The 17403-nt window shown below is 46.8% G+C and overlaps 1 protein-coding gene and 1 pseudogene across 1 annotated transcript in view; one reads left to right on the forward strand and one right to left on the reverse strand.

Moving 5' to 3' along the window:
- The window catches only part of LOC119456099 (octopamine receptor beta-2R), a 224656-nt gene that overhangs the window by 92646 nt on the left and 114607 nt on the right, over positions 1-17403 (reverse strand). The window lies entirely within an intron of this gene.
- Positions 8527-8704, forward strand: LOC119437881 (U2 spliceosomal RNA; annotated as a pseudogene).

Here is a 17403-nt window from a genome sequence, read left to right on the forward strand (position 1 = left end):
CGGCACCAAAGGCATATCTTGCCACTCAATCTCCCACGCGAAAGCAAGAAACGGGAAGAGGGGGGGGGGGGGGGGCAGCTTCTCCTTTGCCAACAACTTCTCCTCTGCCCGGCGGTGGCGGTCGCCCGCACCGTCTCTTATCTCCACACGGATCTGACCTTTGTATGCGCTGTGTATTCGGCGCTCAGTTTCCGTTGAAGCGATAGACCGCGCGAACCTGCGCTTGCTGCCAGCGTTTTGACAGTCGTTGGCTGCGGTCATTCAGTGTGATCTATTCATGTTTGCTTGTGCGCGCTGACACCACGATTGTTAATTCAGTTAGTAAGCCAATGTGTCCAAGTTTATGCAGCCGATAAAACTACTATCCCTACTCCGAATAGCTCTCTACTAATTTGCTATCGCAAGAGATGCTTCGCCTTTCGGGCGAAACTGCGACATTTTTTTGTGCGTCCTATGGTATGGCACCCGATACCATCGAGGGGGAAGTAAAGAAGCTTTAATCCGCCTTTTTTCACGGCGCTACGGAGCATGCGCCCTGCCCTGGCGGATTAGTCGCGAAACGTTTTGGAAGGGTCGCGCGCGCGGCCGTGCGGCCCCGTCTCGGGGAAACGTCCCCCGAAAAAAAAAAAAAAAAGTGCTCGGACGCGCGCTACTGCAAGTGCAAACTCGTGCCGTGTACCTCGTTGAAACTTCACTGGTAGCTCGACGTTGGTGCGGTACCGAAAACGTGCGTAGCGTAAGACTGCAACGCCAATTTTAACAGAAAGCGGCGTGGGCTTCGTCCAGATTGCACAGGGAACCACGTAGTTGCCGCCTTGCATTGATGGCTGTAATAGCAAATTTATCGATAAACCCCTGCGTTACACTTCGACGACACTTAAAAACACGTTGTTGACGAAGACATATCTTGCAGCGTCGGTCCTCGCTTGCTGGTAGTGGCAGCGTGTGCCCGACTTCACGTACTCGTTCAAGGCGCGGTAACACTGGGTCGATACGAGACCCACAAGACGCGCACACCAACGATTGGCCGACCATTCCGCACTGTGTCGCTGAGACCATTTTATCATACCAGGCCTACAAGACGTAACCGACGAGCGCGAGTTGTCGTACTGCGACGGGCTTTCTTGTCGACGGCACCGATAAAATCAGCGTGCCGACCATCATTCGAGCAAACCCCGCGCGATCGGCCGTCGAACCGATAACGCGATAGCTGCAACGGCTTCGTTGGTATCGTTGGTATAAATAATCGCGCTCGAAGTGAGTCAAGACATGCCTACGAAGTTGAAATGCACAAGATTCGGCCCTCTCAATCCGTGCACATAAGTTTGAGCCAATGTTGATCCTGTTCAGCGAAGGTTAGGCCTGGCGCCGTCGAGTTCGCGCACCCGCTACCGGCGGACCGGTACTGAAAAGTAAGCAAGTTATAATGAAGGAAACTGCTTTTATAGTCCAATTCTAACCTTAGCGTTTTGAAATAAACTACTCTTCGCGTCGATCGCCGCGTACACAATAAGCTGCAAGCGGGGACACAGCGATGTGCCCAACGCCTGTGACAAACATCTGTACGTCACCGTTCCCGTAGGCTGCCGGTCGTATTCGCAACGTAGATGGGTGGGTTTTTACGTGTTGGCACGCTGACACATTTCTTAATTCCTGAGATGTACTCTTTATATCTGCGTCAAGCCCGAAACAAGAGACGGTACATTCGGTACAGCAGCATAAACAGCCGCTTCGCTCAGTTATATACCAACGGTGTCAGCGATGGCATCCGCGTTTTTGCAGGAGATCAACACGGCCTTTAAATGAGCGTTTATGCGAGCACAGTTTGCTCTAATAATGCTTTATGACACGCGCAAATTAACTATCGCGAAGTTAAAGAAAAGCGAGAATCAGTAATAAATTAACAGCCCAATATTTGTAACAGGATCACATGCAGCCGCCATTGTTTAAGTGGCTCAGCCGCTCATACTGACTCGTCTCACAATGGAACAACGCGGCTCATATGAGCAGATATGTGTGTTTTATTTTACGTTTTGACATTCTTTCATATCAGCGCCTTTTCATATATGCACCTTTCCCCCATTTTTTGACGCTAACAACGATGTGTGGCTGTAATGCCGATGTAAACAAGTGCAGCGCTTTGCTAAATCCGACGCAGAAGGCTGCGCACTCGAAAACATCTTATTTATGCGAAATGTCTAAAGAATGTGTAAAAAGAATTACAAAAAAAGCGAGGTGCAAGTGCAGAAGTTAGGGCCAACAAACTCCAAAGCAGCCGCGACGGCAGAGGGAACTCAGCCTGCCTTTATCGGCCGCACTGTAAACTGCCCCCCAGAAGCCATTAATAATTATTCGCGATCCACGAAACGCACAACCGATGCGCACTTAACACGGGCGCAGGTTCACAAATCAACCGGCGAAAGCCCCAGCACCCTACCAAAACGTTTCCAGCGGCGCGCGGCAGAGGGCAGCACAGGAAAATGAAAAAGGCGGATTGGCAAAGGATGGGTACCGTTCGTTGCCTGCTGCTGTTTGAACGATGTCTCACGACTCTCACCGATCGCACGTCGTGCGCTGGTACAATAACACTTCAAAGATGGTCTTCCGTGTCTTTAAAGACAACAGGTGGACGTGAAGTTTACGTCCTCGTCGTCATTTCTGCTAATTAGTGCAGTCATGAAAATGACGCCCATTTCATTCACTTCTGTGCATTTTCTGAGCGTGTATCATTAGCACGTCATTAAAACGAGGCCAATGATCTGTTGTGTTGTAATAGAACTTCATTTTTTTTCTTTTGTCCTGGCGCATGATGGCATGATCGCCAGTATCGCGCGTGCGCTCAAGAGAGAAAAAAAAAAAAAAAAAAAAAAAAACGAAAGTTACGTGCGGCAGTTTTGTGGATCTTTCGTATGATTTTTGTATTGTACTTCAAGAAATGATTTCTACATTCATTTTGCATGGCGTTTGCTCACTCATATTATAGTGAACGTACGTATGTGAATAAATGAATAAAGTTGAAAGATATTGTACAATCATTTTGTGTTCTTATTTTGACGAAAGTTAATTTTAAAGTACCACAAAAGCAGACAAGCTTCTGTAATGACGATGAAGTTACATATGTTTTTTTTTTTCTAAAGAACGTACGTCGCATTCTGCCTGTTACAGTATCATAAACATTTTATCCCCAATATTAGAAAAGAAAGTTTCATTACAACTAAAAATTCACGCTTTTAATATATGTAGAAATATTCTCTAAACATAGCGAAATTACCAATACCACGATTGTTGAATTAGGCACATATCGTTTTTTTTTTCCAAAGCCAGATAACTACAGAATATGCATAACACAGGTTACTTTTTTAAGTGAACCGGTGAGCGGTTCAAATGAACTGGTTCATTTCAGTGAGATGAGCCGTTCCGATCCGCTCACTGAAGTGAGCCGTTTTGCCCATCTCTACCATGCAGACAAGTCTTCATTTTGTCTCTTTCAGAAATGAGAACATTATCCAACCATTCCTGGAATGATTCGTGCACAGGGGCACGCCACATCCAGGCATCTTTTTTCGGAGCGCGGAGATCAACCCACAGTGCGAGCTTGCTTTGGCACGCGCGCCAGCGAAGGCACCGGCGGACGCGCTCAAATCGGCGGCCCAATGTCGCCCCCCTGCACGGAGCAGCGGGGGAGGAGGACGTCGAGGCACACATGTAAAGTCACTGGGAAAGCACCGCAACCGCCGCAGGCAACACAGCGCTGTTGTTGCCAGCTTTGGTCATACGCGCAGCTCAGCTATGTAGCTTCGCTTTCAGCGGTTTATATTATCGTCAATCGACATATTGCATCGTCCCTTAAATAAAAGATGGGATGGTGCATCTACTATGCGTACGATGCAGCACATGTAAGTACGATTGGAAGATCTTTACAGGCGCCAAATTGCATGAAGCGAGACCAGCGACAGGCCGCGGGCGCTCGAGCAGCCATCCTTTTGTTTGTTTTCCTTATAAGTTTTGTGCTCGTTGGGAAGCTATCGAAGGGGTGTAGTAAATTGCTTAACAACGTGCATAATTAAGCCACATTACTCGTGTTTGAAGCATTTTATATATCGCAGGCCTACGTGAATCTCGGGTTTGTTTCATTGACCGTTTTACCCTCGTGGCGGGAAATGCGAGCAGCTCTTCCTCTCGTTTTCTAGGATTGCTACAGTCAAGAACGGTGCGAGAATTGTCGCAGTGGGCCCTGTGAAATCCACAAACAAAACCGCATTTCGCTTAGCTAGATACGATATAAATTACATATACTCGGAAAGTGAAGCATTCAACTGTGCGCAATCCGTTGTAAATTCAAAACGAATCAATAGTTCGTGTGTCACCCACAATTTTTTTTAGTATAGGCATCAAGCGCTGCCACACATCATCTATAAGTGTGGATGTAATCGCTTTCTAACATGGCTACTCATTTACCCGCCCTCAAAACGAATGATACAGATAGTCTTCGACAAAGATAAACAGTCCCTGACTGCAGTACAAGAAAAAGGATGCTAAAACCGTTATCCAGGCCACGTTCTCGTTATTTTAAGCAGTAATAAACAACAACACACGAGAAAATGTATATCTTATTATTTGACAGGTCGACAGATCCTAATTGCAGTGGTTTTATCACTACATTATGTTATTCTGGACACAGCCGCTTGCATTCCAACGCTTTTCGAGCCACAGTTTGCTCGGTTCTGCATATTTCTGAGCATCTCCTCGCTTTTTTTTTTTTTTTTGCGCAAGGCAAACCGCCGTCTTCAAAGCAAAACTCGTGAAGCTTCTCGATCACATTATGACATTTAGGCAGTTCGATAATACCGCAAAGCTTCTCAGCTTTGCGATATCATCAAATTCACCTGGTTAGATTGAATCTGTCTCGCTTTATCCGGTGCAGCCAGATAGCATGGCACTTGCTGTCGTTCTTACGGCTTGGTATCGGGAAAAGATTTCCCGGCCTCCCGGCGGTTGCTGCACCCGAATTCGCAGCAACCGGGCATTTCATTTGGTTTTGGTTTAAGTCTGCGAAATTTACATATGGTCTGAATTGCACAAAATGCAAAATTCGACCTCGTCGATGGCTCATACGCGCGGCTTTTGCGAGCGATGCCTTTGTCTGCGCGTCCACTCCGGCGCGGCGTGGGCCATCTATGGCAGAAAGTGATCACGTGACGGCAACTGACCAATCGGCGGCGAAGAGAAAAGGGATGCGGTACTTTCCAGGTGACTTTAGGCTCATGCTTCGCAAGGCGCCACCTAGTGGAAGCGGCGAAGATTAAGCGCAGGCATGAAACGGCGCAGGCCGCGCGTCGTCTGCTGCAGACCCACTCCTTTGCTTCTTCGCCAGCGCACGTGGTGGTGGTGGTGAAAACATTTATTTGGCTATAGAGGGACAGGAGGTATGCTTGCACCAGCCCGTAAGGGACTGGTCCTTACAAATACTAGGTGAAAGTCCCTAGTTGAGGACCCCAGTGGTGGTAGCCGCCGCCCGGGCGCGCCCGACTAAGGCTTGTTGGTCCTGTAAGTCGTGGCAGCCGAGCAGGGTCGCCTGCCAGTCCTGCAGGGTTGGGGGGAATGGCCGGGTTGGAGGGGCAGGCCCACACCATGTGATAGGTGTCTGACGACACCACACCACAGTGTGGATAGTTTCCACTAAAGGAGGGGTCAAAATGTTTTACAACTGCCGGGCACAGCAAAGTATGGGTTCTTGGATCGCAGTTGCGATGAACGCAATTTAAAGAAGAAAACTTGTGCTTGACTTGCTCGCCATCTTAGATTATGGAAATGATCGAGCTTCTTGGCGACATTAAGCCCCGTTTTACAGCGAAGCTGTTTCTGCGGACCCTGTGCCTTCGTTGTCGGTTTGCTAAAAACCACGTGACCTAGCGGGAGAGGAAGAGCTCAACCCTGTGAGAGGCTGCAGATGAAAAGGAGAATGGGGAGGGGGGCTGACGTAAGTCGCGCCGTCCAATACTCGCGTTGGAGGGGAGAGTGTGAGGCGCACCAACCAATGGCGGTGTACGAAGAAAGTAGGTCAACGGTGGTGTGGGCTGTGAGAGGAGTTGTCATTAGCGCTGGCTGTATATACGGAGCTTTGGTCAAGGACTCTTGTCTGGAAGAGCGTGAGGAACGCCGTCGCCCGTGGACGCGTCCCAAGCCCCGCAAGTAGCGCCGTTCGGGCCAGCCAAGCGGCCACGAATGCAACTACGGCTCGGACGCTCGCTCCCATTGCAGGTGGCCTGACGCGGCAGGCCGTACCTTTTTACAGCGTCAGCTGTTATGGGCTCATTCCAATAGCCGTTTCGGTGTCCGCCGCTGGCGACCGTAACCGCTATCGCCGTAAATGCGAAAGTACCCGGTTCCCGCCGGGATCGAACCCAGGCCCGCTGCACGAGAGTCGGATATTTAGCACTGAGCCACGCAAGCGCTTGCTAACAGGCAGCGGAAAAAAGATGTCGCAGTTTCGCCCGAAAGGCGAAGCATCAATTGCGATAGCAAATTAGTAGAGAGCTATTCGGAGTAGGGATAGTAGTTTTATCGGCTGCATAAGCTTGGACACATTCGCTTACTAACTCAATTAACCAGCGTGGTGTCAGCGCGCACAAGCAAACAGGAATAGATCCCACTGAATGACCGCCGACAACGACTGTCAAAACGCTGGCAGCAAGGGCAGCGGGCGAAGGTTCGTGCGGTTTATCGCTTCAACGGAAGCTGAGCGGCGAATGCACAGCGCATACAAAGGTCAGAGCCGTGTACAATGCCTTTCGGGCGGAACAGCGACATTTTTTTCGACACTGTTGTGCACGGCACGTTTCCGTGATGTCTGGCTACGTCGCCCCCATTCTGTCGACGGTTGGTGGAAGATACGAAACGCCGGGCAAAGCTACCATTGGCAAACGTGAACCTTCGAATTATATATATATGCAAATAACAGTCAGCGAGTGACACAAGTAGAGACAGAACTAGTTGCCGACGGCGTTGGGAATGTGTTTCTGGCCGCGGAATGTTCGCGCGAGACGCAGAATACCGACGTTATTTGGCGGGTCCAAAAATACCCTCTCCACGCCAAAATATTTCTGCTGCTACTTATTCGCATTCTACGCCATTGCAGTCGAAGTGAGCGTGCTTATGTGTTTTCTACGTGTCACGGGTTGCAGTGCACGAAATGAAATGTTTCTCGCAGGAGGCTCTTGACGTGTGATTACAGGGCAGAAGCAGATGATGATTTAACGGAATCCCCTTTGAAACGGGCCGGTGACAAATAGCCTGCATGATTTAATCAGGTATGCTATACGTGTTTTTTATCTAGCATTTTTGTATACATCTCCTTAATCTTTTTTTTTTTTCGTTATAAACGTTTCTTTCTCTCTCTCGTTCAAAGTCTACCTTGTACCGCTACCTATGACTAACAAATCCGGTCGTATCAATCTTTTTCCCGCTTTTTTCCCGCCAATACTCTAAACGTCTGTTGCTTATATCGACTGCTCACTCGTTGGTACTTCCGTCCACTTGAAATCCAAGCACTTCTGGAAGGGTTAAGTTACCTGCAGTTCTCATTGGGTGAGTCCCTTCGCATCCGATTAGGATGTGCCGAGTAGTCTGGTCTCCGGATTCTTGCTGCAGCATACACATGCCTATCTAGTTCCGAATATTTGCTCCGGTATTTAATTTATTTTATTTTATTTTATTTCTATAAAGAACCCTTGGTAGGGGTATTACATAAGGGGTGGGTATACAACATATAAAAACAAGTGTTACAATACTTTCATTTCGTTAAAAAAAGTTGTTACGTCTTGAACGAATTGTGACGACCATGTGACGGCAGCGACGTGATGGGGAAGGGCATTTCAGTCTTTAGACGTTCGGTAGAAAAAATTCAGTGCCATTCCACTTTGAGAAGATGGATGACCAGCGAAGCTGTGTATGTGCAGTAGTAGTCAAAGGGTAGTATTTGCTCAATTTTGTGCAAATCGCATTTGTAAACAATGATGTACTGCCTCTGTGTGTGCTAACGCCGCACAAACGCCAATGCGGGGGCCTGCGGCTTCGTCAAGCTGTCCATGTGGCAGCTTTTATTGCATGCCCCTCGCGTCATGTACTGATGCGTCATGTACTGACGCAAATAAACATCATTGTCATGTGCTGATTGACCATTGCTCCAGTGAAACGTTCCAAGTTTGCGGGATCGGGGCCACATGGATGGTTCGCATTTCTGGCGGGCAGCACGCTTACGCTTGGCGTCCGCGGCCCGAGCTTTGTCGTTGGTCTCCTTCCGCCGCCACTGAGCCCATTCCATTTACTGTTCACGCCGTCGTTCTTGGTAGGCACGCTGTTCTTCTTCAGAACGTACAACACGCGGCCTACCCATTTCAGTCAGAGCACAACAGTCAGAGCAGAAGGAAAGGAGCCCACGTAGAGCATGACGTCAGGAGACAGAAGACACTCAAATTGGTAGGCACTAGTTTGAATACGCGGGATGGCGTACACGTGTATGGTGCGAACGTAGACAGGGCCGACGCGGGTTCAAAGTGCAGTATCTGTTCTTATCAGCCTAATATCTGATACGGGTAGTATTTGGACCCTTTACTTATTTTTGCAAGTTGGCGGAGTGCCTGCTTCACCCCGCCCCCGTGGATCGGCCCGGTATTTCACTATCTTCGGGATCGGCCCACTGTTTTTTCGGTCTACGGACATCGATCCACTGGAAGCTGGCCATATACAGGTTCGCTGTGAAACGAGGCTGCCAATGTGCGTGGCTGTGCTACTTGCAGCGGATGGCCAATGCGTTGTTGTGAGCTGAGCGATGGAGGGACAATGCATGGCGGCCGATGAAGCGTCGAATACCTCTGGCAGAGAGAGAAGGTGGCAATGCGGCGACGATAGAAGCGATAAGAAAGATCCTTTTTTTCAAGCATGATATGCTGACGGCGTATATGTACAATGAATATACCTGGCGGCGCGATTTTCAACTGCCTCAAGGGCTTTGGCGAGCGATGCTTCATGCGGATCCCAGATGGGAGTTTCGTTCTTGCTATTGATTGATAGGCTAACAGCTGCACATGCAATGGAGCGAAGCGAAGGTGACGTTTTATAAATCCCAATGTCTTCTTAGACGATGAAATGACATTAATAACATGCACGTTCCCGGTTAGGTCATTAGCCAAGGTGATACCTAACTATTTGTAAGATTCTACTAATTCAACGAAGACGTTACTAATCCGATAAATAAAGCGAAGCGAGCGATGACGACGGGTAAATGAAACAAGTTTGCATTTATTAGAGCTGAGTGTCATCAGCCAAAGATCACTCAATTCTTTAAGCGGTTAAGGTCAATTTTAAGAGCTGTTTGGTCATTGATGTTTTTGACAGCGGCGTAAACAACGCAGTCATCGGCAAACATGCGGTAATGGCAGGACACGTGCAAGGGTAAGTCGTTAATATAGATCAAGAATAAGGCCAAAGAGGGAGCCGGATGTTAGTTGAGTGAGCGAGCGGTTTGTTAAAAATATTTTAGGATATCAGGATGCAGATACAAATTAGATATTTCGCGTAATGAAAAAATATTGCGCCTGTTTGTATGTTGCTGTCAAGATTAGCATGAATGTCATGAAGAAAGAGTGCAAGCTGGGTCTCGTAAGACCGGCCGCTGCGAATGATGAAAAAAGGCTGTTAGCGTCTACAAAGTTCACAATATGGGAGTAGATTACATGCTCCCTGATCTTACACGGGACACTTGTCAATTAGATGGGGCGGTGATATCGTGGAGATGTTTTGTTACCTGATTTGTAGACTGGAATAACGTTCTCCATCTTCCACTCTTCTGGCATGGTGCCTGTGGAAAGCGACTATGAAAATAACAAATACAGAAACGCTGCAGAAATATGTTTCAAGTTTTCAGTAGTTTAGAGTGAATGTCATCGATGCCAGCTCATAAAGACAACTATTACAGATAAAAGCCCACCTGCTGTGAATGTGATGGCTGACATGTTGCGTTGTATATTTGTGGTTGGCGGAGGAGAAAATGTCCCCGTTTCACTAGTGAACACTGATGTAAACGCGTTGCTGAGCGCGTTAGCGCAGCTCAAGTCCGTCACCGATTCACCCAGCTCGTTAGTAAGAGTATTCACGCGTGCTTGTTCAGGGTTTATCACCTGCCAGAATTTTCTGGGATTAGAAACTAAAATGCTTGGCCGGTCCTAGTGAAAAAAAGTTTGCTTGGCACCGCGAATTCCTATTAATTAGGCAGTTTCAGCGGCGTAACATTTGTCCCACGCAAGTGAGCTTATTTTAGCGGCACCATAGAGGCGCTTTTCTTATTTTCTAGTCGTTTTAAAGATCTCGTAAACAATGGCTTCTGTCCATTGGAGCGAATCATTATCCTGGGAATAAATTGATTCTTTAGTTCACATAGTTTCTTTTTAAACATAAACCAGTTATGATGAGTTAACCTGCAAAGGTAGAAGAAAATGCGTTTAATTGAATATGTACAGGCTCATAGTTACCTTTGTCATATGAAGACGGATACGTAAATCTGACGGATACGTAAGGAATGATTTCAGGATGACTTGTTACTATAAGATGTAAAATATTGGCAGATGTCTCTGAGACGCCGGTTGACTCCAATACTAGTTGTGTTAAATTGTAATTTAAACACACTTCTATAAAGTCACTCGCTTCAGTTTCATTTGTTAGTAAAGCAGTTCCATTGCACCATTTAATGACGGGAAAGTTGAAGTGCCCAAAAAGGAGAATAATATAGCATGGGGGTGGATTGAAGTAATTTCATTTAAAAGGTTGTTTCAAAGATGAGCAAAGTCCCGTTGATGGTGAGGGGGTCTGTAACAAACACCCAGCAGTACAGTTTGCGGGGAACATTTTCAGCACATTATTTCAAGGTAGCTGTCAATGTTAACTCGCGTGCACGGCAGTTGTTGGTTCACGGTAATCAGAACGCCACGTGCGTCTCTCCGATCGCCTCAATAAGCATCCAAGTTGGGAAGATCGGCCAGAACTTCTGCGTCACTGATTTCGCTTGTAAGCCACGTATCAGTAAGTTACTGGCGGACGATGACGTAAGATTTGATACTTGTTCACGTTTTGGTAGACAACTACGTATGCTAGTGTAAATTATTGGAGAAAAAAAAAACAGATTATTACGCGGGGTGGCAGGGCGAGTTCTTTTTAGCTTCGTAGGATAATGCGACTGCTCTGTGATGGCTCGTCAAATATGTAGCGTTTAGTGCAATGTTTTGTAACGCAATAAAAAGCGCGCAGATTTTCCTTTCGCAAGAGCGACAAGGTGCCTGCGGGCGTTAAGCACAGCCTTAGAAAAATACTCTCCGATCCGTGCCTTTAAACTCACGGCCATCTGATAAGACGGTCTCTTTTGTATTGAAGTAGGTAAATTTGACAATTATAGGGCCGCGGCGCCGAGCGGTGTGCCGTCCGAGATACTGTGCTCGTTCAATTTCTTTTGTGTCTATGTTAATGCTAAGGTGCTGAGAGCACAGCAGGGTTACGGTTTCTTCAGACTGGGCAAATGTCTCCGAGGGATTAGAATCAGGAACGCCATAAAAGATTAAGTTGTTCCTACGGGATCGGCTTTCAGCGTCATCCATACGCCGTTCCAAGCAAGTGGCTAGGTCAGTAAGTAATGTTAGTAGTTTCTATTTTTACGGCCTCGATTTAATTTCGTAACGGGATGACGCTTTGACAAAGATTTTCGACGACTGTCATTCATGAACTCCAATCCGACACCAACTTATTTGTCATCAGTAGTTGGTTCTTAATATATTTCATTTCTGGAATTATTTCCGTTTGGCTGGCTGTTAGTTTTAGCCGTTCTGTTAGTACAAGGTCAGCACTATCTGGACCCGGGTTAGAATCAATGTCTTCTGATAGGAAAAGCAACGACCGAATGGCAAGAACATGTAAATATGTTTTTGTCTTTAGGAATCGGCTAGAGCATCAAATGACAAGGCACTGCCCTCTGTGTTATCTTACAGATTTTTCCTTCTAATTATCTCCATGGTCCTTTTTGTTTTCATTCTTTGCATCCAATTCACTGTCTGTGTTTCTCTCACTTTCCTTCTGATGACTCCAGGGACGGTATTCTGTAAGAGTCTACCTAGTGGACTGTCCATTTCGGCGACCGTTGATTCGCTGCTGCTTGACGTGCAGGAAGCCAGTCTCCTTGCTGCACGTCAAGCTGCAGCGAATCAACCGTCGCCGAAATGGACAGTCCACTAGGTAGACTCTTAGAGAATACCGCCCCTGGTCTTTCCTTCGTTTATGTATACGCCGAGGTATTTATATTGCTTGACTATGGGTATGGCCAACACCACCTTAGACTTTTAAGGCCTCTCCACGATTTCTCCTCTGACGCGTGACGTCACTGCACTACGACGGCGGCTGCAACCACAGCCGACCTAGGGACAAGCGTTGCACGTAGGCTCCGATGATGATGATGATGATTTATTGGCATCCCCTTTGAAACGGGGCGGCGATATATAGTCACCTAGCCTGATTGATTTAATCAGGTATACTATACATGTTCTTTATCTAGCATTTTTGTATACCCCTCATTATTTTTTTTTTTCAAAACATTTACCTTGTACCGCTACCTATGATTTTAAGAGATCAGGTCGTATCCATCTTTTGCCTGCTTTTTTTCCACCAGTGCTCTAATCGTCTCTTGCTTATATCTACAGCTGATCTGTTGATGTTTCCTTCCACTTTAAACCCAAGCGCTTCTGGGAGTTGCACGTTACCTACGGTTCTCGCTGGGTGGAGATGTTTTGTTACCTGATTTGTAGACTGGAATAACCTTCTCCATCTTCCACTCTTCTGGCATGGTGCCTGTGGAAAGTGTGTTCCTTATAATTAAAATATCACCAGGATTTTTGATGCGGTCTCTATAGAACTCTTTATGCTTATATTTAGTTAGTTCTGTTTGGTTTTCTGAAGCGTTAATTTCAGAGTACAGGAACGCTCCCGAATTATATGAGAGTAGAGGGCCAATGGACAGTTCCTATTAATATTCCTTGGACTAGAGATTTTCCGTCTTAGGTAGTAAACGACATCCCGCGAGGCGCATGGATTTGTTTGTTGTTTCAGTTTTGGTAGGGTAATAGGCTGATAGGTAGCGTTCAGCATTGTGTGAGAAGGGCAAAAGAGGATGCCTAGCCTGCACCACTGAAGTGTCGCAGGTTCGGGAAAGAAGAGGAGGAAGATTAAGGTAAGAAAGTTTGGGATAAGGGATTAATGGAGAAGTAAGCAAAGAAGGAAAGAGGAAGTGTATATTCTACCATTATCAACGACCACAGCCAAGAGAGGGCACCGGCAGCGGGATTTATTGAAAGATAATTTTTTGCACAGTTATTTGTTCTACAATCTTGACGACCAATGTTTCTTAATCTTTTCTTCAAGCTTGCTTGTGCCTTTGTCATAGAGTACGGTTTGTTTAATTTGTATATGTTGTTGTGAAATAGTTTTCTTCTTGTTCTCTTGATCCCCAAAAGCAGACTTACCCTCGAACTTTCTATCAAGGAGAATCTCCCGCTTAGGTTCTCAAGAGCTGCGTATTCTTGCATTAATTAGTTAAATGCAATTTTTATTTTAGTGCTGTGTAATATTTTGGTTTATTTCTCAGTCATGGTTGCCAAGATTCCTGTTATGGGTCTGTTTTTAATGATTTGAGGTTTCTTTTTCGATAAGTTGTTTCCGAGTATTCCTTAAAGTTTCGTTCTTTCTGAGTCAACAAGAGGACATGTTTCCAAGAAGTGATCAAATGATTTGGCTTATTCATTGCATTGGCACGTGGCAGGTTCTCTTATATTAAAGCTGTCAAAATAGTGACGAAATCGGGCATGGCCTGAAATTGCTTGAGAGGTATCGAAACTGGTCGTAAAATGGTCGGGCATTTGTTTTGTACTTTTTATTCATTGATATATGTAGCTCTAGCTGATTCCTACTTGCGCCTGCAAATTTCCTAACTTCATCACCCCACCTAGTTTTCTGTCGCTCTCGACCATTGGAGATCGCAGGGAGAGGTCTTCGTCCTTCAGTGGACATAAATATAGGCTGCTGCTGATGATGATGATATATAGCTGTTGTGACGCTCTGCTGTCCGTGCGTTGTTCCATTCGCTGCATAAAATGTCTAAGTTATTCGTAGTGAATGATTTTTGTTACTGGTATTTCTATATTTTCCCCATGTACTGAGACCTTCTTTGCTAGTTCATCCACTAGACTACTTCTGCAATTTCCACTGTGTACTTTGATACATGTTAGTTTGATAGTTTAGCATTGCTAACTCTTTCTTGATTTGCTAAATTATATGATCATTACTCGTAGGGTATTTAATACCTCGAAGGGCAGACAAGTTGTCTGAATAATAGGTCATTCTTTTGTAGGGTCTAGTGCTTGTATATGTGAAAGCTTGCAGAACTGCTATTGCTTCAGCTTCAAAGTTGTTGGAGTAAGATGGTTATTTGTTTATATGTTATTTTATTCACTTAGTATTAGGAATGTTGTTCCTACGTTGTCTTGTGCTTTTGATCCATCTGTATACTTTTAATTTTATTGCGATAGCAATTATATGGACACTCAGCCGCATTTCTGCCGTTTCCGTCGCCGTGAGGTTCCGTATAAAGCCCAAGGGCGATAAAATCGTCGCCGCGCACCCTATTCTGTATGTGCAAGTGAAAGCGTTTGAGACTGAGCCAGCGATCGCGGCTCAATCTCGCGCACGCAAGGAAGGAAAACGGGAAGGAAGCGCGCCGTCTTCCGTCGCGCGCAACGCTACGGGGGAAGGAGGGGGCGTCTGCGACTCACTCCGGGCGGCGCGCGCCACATCCTGGGCCGCAAAGCTCCGGGCGTTCTACTCCGGGCCGCTGTATCTTGAAAGCCATCTGCGTCCGGTCACAGTCCGCCGTGCGATGTGTTTTCACGGCTTAGTTCGTGTTGATGCAAGACGCTCCCTGCTACTGCCGCGCTTCCTCACTCCAGCGACAGCCAGTTCCCGCGGTCATCGAGTGAGATGTGTTCATGTTGGTTGGTGCGCGCCTGACAGCATGCTTGTTCATTTAGTTAGCAAGCCTGTGTTTACACGGCCGATAAAGCTACTACTAGTTGCCGCCCTAAAACATTTAGGACGGCAACTAGGAACGTGGAAACATTTTCTCTCCTACAACGTTTTGCTAATTTAGAAAGAAATGTTACAAATTATCAGACACGTAGCACAGAACCAGGGAAGGTTAGAACTTATAGAAGACATCACAGTTTACAAACAGCGCAGAAGATACTACGTATACTATCAAATAGTTTAAATGATACAAATAGAAAACAACGTACGGGAAACTTTGTCATTTGTTCGCGACATGATATAACTGTATCAGATTTCCCCGTTATGATAATATTATTGCCAGTTATTTGTGAACATAAATAAATTTGTCCACAGAGGAGTCCAACCTAGCACAGCAGGCCGAATACAACATCCCTGCAATGTTTTTTTTCGACCGCCTTCACTGGAGTGCGTTTATTATAGAATATTGAGATGATATTTTGACTCGCTAGTTCCAAAAACCCTAACCACGTTTACTCAAGTGTTGTCCCCTTTGTTGTAGACGCATGAAATCCCCGTAGGCATAAGGTTTTTAGACTTGGGATTGTACGCCTCAAAAGGGCTGCGGGAGTTATCAGCCGAGATGCAATATGCCAGTCCTACCATTTCCTTCCGCTCATTCAAAACTCACGCGCAATAAATTTGTTTCAATAATTCTCTCATGATGCCATGTGACCACAAAGCGGAAACCAGTTTCAGGGATGCATTTCGTAGTAACGACGTGGTATTGAGTGCTCACACAGCTGGTAATCCTAGCACTGCTCGGAGGTCGTCTTGGCGCCATAACGGCAAATGCGCTGCGGCGACTGCTGCGGAAGGCGGCGCAACGTGATGAGGCAGGTGGCGGCGCCACGTCCGCTGATGAGATCCGAAGCCACGGTTGTGAATTACTAGAGGTGTACCTAGTGCGTGCCTGATTGCACACGTCACGTAGTCACAGAGACGCGCTCGCGCCTTCTTCCACAGCTGACTCCGCTGTAGCTGATCATGCCAGCGTTCCCACACTGCCCCTCGCGTCGTCTTCTTCCACAGCTGGCTTGAAAGCGATCGTCGTACGCGGAGGACGGATGGGACAATTTTCACCGCATAGAAATGCATTTAAAAGGCGCTATGTGCTGAACGGGAAACCGGCAGCAGGACCACTGGCGTGACGGTGTTGCGCTGCGAGGAGGCCGCATTTCGATGGAGGCGAAATGCATTGGGGTCCTATACAGCGTGCGTCATGATCAAGTCGTGGCACGTCAGACGCCATGTACACAGTAGCCAACTAAGCTTCCTATGTTGCGCAGCCACCGAAGTGTAGAGAGCATTGCTGTCGATATGGTCGTCCCATGTCAGTGAACAAAACGTCATTATCGTCATAGTCATAGTCACCGCTGACGTCATTATCGCTTCTTTTTCTGCTGCCTTGGTGCCCGTCTCTTGTGACTCTGCCCCCGCCACGACAGCTCTTTTTACACCATCTGAAGATTGTGCGCGTCGACGGAACCTTCTACTCCCGTTTGCTGTCGTCACACTCACCGATGGTTCCGCTGCCATTTATGCGTGCAATCCATTTCCATGTCCTTCAACTCTCTTACACGGTGAATGTGTGGGGCGTCTAGACACTGTTGACGTCATTAGTCCATTTGACCTTTCTTCCGATAGCTCGCCACTGCCTATCGGTGCCATCACTTCTGCTACCGCACCAGCCTCGCGTTTCCCCGATGTTTTCTTGCATACCATCGACGACGCGCTTACGCCCACTCAACGCAGTGAAGTTGTTGAACTTCTTGAACGTTTTCGTGCTTCTTTCGACCTCGGCCAACCTTCCTTGGGGCGCACGACAGCGGTTGTTCACCGTATTGACACCGGTCACCATGCTCCGCTGCGCCAACGTCCATACCGTGTTTCCGCAGCCGAACGCCGTGTCATTGACGAACACGTTGACGACATGCTGAAACGAGGTGTGATTAATATTTTAGATAATCTTACTATTTCCATTTATGAGTCCTTAAAGGGCCCCTAAACCACCTCAGATATTTTTTGAAGATTTCAAGTAAACACACCCATTGAGTTCAGACTGACGTCACGATCAGCGATGTCAAACGCTGCAGCGCTATACGCGCAGCGGGCGCGCCACAAGAAAAAAAAAAAAAAAAAAAACAATGGCGTCCTCCTCTCCTGGCCTTTCCGGTTACAGTGCGTAACAGAGATAGAGTGTTACACTCTATTTCCGGTATCCCCAGCGGTCGTCACGATGTCAGCAAGGTG

Source organism: Dermacentor silvarum, chromosome 1 (assembly GCF_013339745.2).
Source record: "Dermacentor silvarum isolate Dsil-2018 chromosome 1, BIME_Dsil_1.4, whole genome shotgun sequence".
NCBI lineage: Eukaryota > Metazoa > Arthropoda > Arachnida > Ixodida > Ixodidae > Dermacentor > Dermacentor silvarum.